The sequence below is a fragment of the Pteropus alecto genome, unplaced genomic scaffold (genome assembly GCF_000325575.1).
Source record: "Pteropus alecto unplaced genomic scaffold, ASM32557v1 scaffold114, whole genome shotgun sequence".
NCBI lineage: Eukaryota > Metazoa > Chordata > Mammalia > Chiroptera > Pteropodidae > Pteropus > Pteropus alecto.
In genome coordinates this window covers 5,646,085-5,650,243 of record NW_006435793.1, presented here as the reverse complement: position 1 = coordinate 5,650,243, position 4,159 = coordinate 5,646,085, and the positions used below count along the sequence as shown (strand labels likewise).

At 39.8% G+C, this 4,159-nt stretch overlaps 1 pseudogene; it reads right to left on the bottom strand.

Moving 5' to 3' along the window:
- Nucleotides 1-1,863: 1,863 nt before the first annotated feature.
- LOC102895584 lies at nucleotides 1,864-2,818 on the bottom strand (annotated as a pseudogene).
- Between the last annotated feature and the right edge of the window lie 1,341 nt (nucleotides 2,819-4,159).

Here is a 4,159-nt window from a genome sequence, read left to right as displayed (position 1 = left end):
GCTCAGGGAACCAGAAGAAATGTCATCATCTATCAGAAGGGAAGCGATTAGGTATATGTCACATAGAGGCACAAAGATAAATTAGGACTGGAAGGTAGTAGCTATCAGAGGATATATGTTAACGTAATTCAAGGATGAATTTGCTGGTAGTGCTGAATGTAATGACTAGAATCTGAAAATATTGAATTCTTTGTCATAGGAGGTATTCAAGCAAATGCTGGATGACTAGGGTCATGGATATTGGAGAGGAACTCCATGCATCGTGTACATAGGGTTGAGCAAGACCTCTGAAGCCTCTTCTAAGGACGATAGGCTTCCTTCCATAGGCTCCATAAGTGTCTGAAGTTTGCTTAAATGCCCGCTAGAGGTCACTCTTGTATATTTGCAATAGTAAGATTTTTTCTTTACTGGTACAAAATAGAAATCAGGAACATGACTAACATAAGAATGTGAAATTAACAAAATGCAATCCTTATCTTATGCAATATATTTTTAAATAAATATCAGAAAAACTAAATATCACTTGGAGCAAAAAATTTCAAGATCTATTTTCAAAATTGATTTTACTTTCTAAATTTCCTTTTTAAACAAGTCTTCTAATAGTTTCAAAATTTAATATAACTTGCCATAAAACTGCTTCTATTCATCTACTGCCATCTCTGAATTGCTCATCTGTTTTCCACGTCTATTGTCCTAGACAAGAAGTATGTCTTGTTCTTTTCTACATGGCACATAGCACTGTGCAGCATTAATACTACTGCTACTACTATCTTACATTTCTATTTCCTTACCATTTACAAAGCACTTCCTTATAGTATCTTATGTAATCTAAATAAAATCAAGTGGTTAGGTTAGGTTTTAAAATATGAAAAAATAGGCTGAGAGAGGTTAAGCAACCTGCTCAAGGTCATGGGTAAGAAAGCACTTCTTGATTTTTATTGTGCTAATCTATGAAGGTTCAGAAAATGCTACAGCCTTTATATCTCTTGGACATTCACAGTGTACTTTAGCATGTTAAAGGCTCTGAGAATTCTTGGAGCAAAGAAATTTGTCAAACTTTACCTCCCAAAGTCTTCGAACAGATTTAGCCACTACCTCTCTCTTCCTTTCCTTTCCCTCTCTCCTTCTCTCTTCCTCCCACTCTCTCCTCCTCCTCCTTCCTTGACATCTATCATCTATTTTTTTCTTTTCAGAATGTGAGTTATTAGCAAACAGAATACTAGCTTTTCTATTGGGAATTACTGTAAGTGACAAATATCAATTTCAAATGATAATCTTTGAATTTAATTTAATCTACTTGCAGCATCAAGAGAAAAATAGCTTCAATTTTCTCATAGCTAAAAAGAAATTCAGTTTATCAAAATAGATTATTTGCACCCAAAACTCTCTATGTGGAGAACTCGTCCTAATCTTTTCTTAGCACTTTGGGCAAACTGAATTAATTAAACAAAAGCCCCAAATGAAAATTTCTACTTCCTTTGTGTTCCTCAGACTCTCCTAATGAATCCAATAGGGGCGGCAAAATTGCCGTGAGACATATCTCACTTCCCTGTACTGACTCTACAGCTTAGATTCAACAAGGGCCATTTGACTTGCTCCTATGGTTTCTGTAGCCTTGATTTTAGCATGTGTTCCAAATATCATCAGACATTCAATTAGAGTATTATTGTCTGGCATCTGTTGAAGCTATCAGACATATGACCAAAATTCAGTATATATGCTCTTTTCTACATTAAATATTCTCTGAAAATGGACTTAGGAGCAAGAGACCATTCCAGCTGATGACTTGGCTTTTAAATGGCAGCTATAATGATTGGAAGTCCTTTCTCCCACAGGCTGGAAACAGCAGAGGACCTCCCCACATCACTGGCTGAAGTGTTTCTGAGCCACAGCATTCCTCACAGCACCCTTCACGTCCTTGTTTCTCAGGCTGCAGGTGATGTGGCTGAGCATCGGGGTCACCAACCCCATAGAAGAAGGGGATGAACTTGTTTGAAAGGTCCTTTTTGTCTGCCCCCAAGGGTCTTTAGTCTTGGGCTTCCCATGCATGAAAAATAAGGTCCCATCGAATATGATCACCACAGAAAGGTAGGCAGAGCAGGTGGAGAAGGCCTTTTTCCTCCCCTCAGCTGAGGGGATTCTCAGGATGGTAGCAATAATTAACATATAGGAGATAGAGATGAACAGAACTGGGACCCCCAAGAAGATCACAGTTATCATCCCTATGTTTATCACATTGATGTAGATGTCAGCACAGGCCAATTTCAGGACAGCCAGGATCTCACAGGTGAATTGGTTGATAACATTGTCTCCACAGAAGGGTAACTGTACTGCAAGAGACAACTGTACCAAGGAGTTGACTCCGCCAGTCAGCCAGGAGCTGACAGCCATGGGCATGTAGGTACTGCATGACCACGGGGTACCTCAGGAGGTTGCAAATGGCCATGTAGCGATCAAACACCATCACGCCCAGAAGCACACACTCTGTGGCTCCCATGACAAAGGAGAGAAACATCTGCATGGCACAGCCTGAGAAAGAGATGGTTTTCCTGGGAGTGAGGAAGCCATCCAGGACTAGAGGGATGGAAGAGGTTGTGTAGCAGATGTCCAGGAAGGAGAGGTTCCCCAGGAAGAAGTACATGGGCGTGTGCAGGTAGGAGTCAAGGATGGTCACCAGGATGAGGACCCCGTTGCCTAGCAGGATCATCAGGTACATCAGCAAGATGAGCACAAAGAATGTTTTCTCCAGCCTTGGGTGGGCTGAGAGGCCCAGGAGAATGAACCCCACCGTGGGGGAGTTCTGGCTGACTTTTTCCATGTGCTATCTCCTCTATCATTAGCAAAGTACAAAGCAACACATCAGGCTTTCTTGAGAAGAATCCCAGGCATCTGGTATGTGGTCAAGTCCCTGATGCATAATAGGAGAGCATATGTTTGTAAGAGAAAAATAACTGAGACAGTAGAGATGTCATTAGCTTAGAGCAGAGATGGTTAAAGCTGGAACAAAGTTTACAGAGATAGGACTTGAACCCTGCAGAGCTAATTCTCATCAAAGAGGACTTTTCCTCTGCATTATGATTAATGCCTGGAAAATGCTATGAATTATTTCTCTTTAATGTAAACATATAGAAATTTTATTTAATTGGAGCTTTCTTAGATTCTCAGAGAGGTAAATCTTCAAGCTGATCCAGTTCTTAGAACTAGCAAATTTTTAAGCTTCTTCAAATTTTGATTACATTTAGAAGAACTTGGATGAAGGTATTAATCCACATGCAGACAGAAACAAGCCTAGGCAAAGGCTTGAGCACAAGTCTGCCCACCTTCAGAGACACAGACTGGACCATTGTCAGCACTGGAACCTCTTTTAGATATGGATTGGTAGCAATGTATGAGGAGGTTCCCATATGGGTAGGAACTTAATGAAGTCGATACAAGGATTAATTGGAGTGATTGAACCCACACTATGGGATGATAACTATGCAGCTTACTGACTAGCTAACTCAATTATTAATAACCACACTAACCACAATGATCAGAAAGCAGGGTATATGGCATTAATTTACAATCCATCTCATTAGGATATTGGTGAAATTCTTAGCCAAGGGTGACCAAGGAATGTTTTTTCTCTGTCTTTTTTATGTCTATAACTTATTCTTGTATAGTATTCTGGCTCTCGGACCCCATTCTTGTGTTCCACATAGTGGCTGACTAGTTTATAGAATCAGCTGTATCCCTTGTTTAGAGGATTTCTAGTTTACCTGCAATTGCCCAGACTCTAAATTCAGAGTCCTTATTGACAATATTTCTATAACTCCTTCTTAATTGCAGTGGTGTGTGTGTGTGTGTGTGTGTGTGTGTGTGTGTATGTGTGTGTGTGATGTAAGATGAGTGGTTAATATTAATAAGACTCTATTCTGTGCCATAATTTTTGAAACATCCCATGGAAAAGATACTGTCATTCAAGTTTTATAGATGAAACAATCAAAACTCAGACGAACTAAAGATTTTGCTATGTGGGATTGAATGGCAGAGCTGGGGTTGGATTGTAGGCCCCAATTTTGAGTTCTTTCCACCAAAGATCTGCCTAGTTCTTTTTGTGCACAGATTTTTAAAAAATTTTGTCTCTCCATACCAGCTCTATGTATTCTCCAATCTGTCT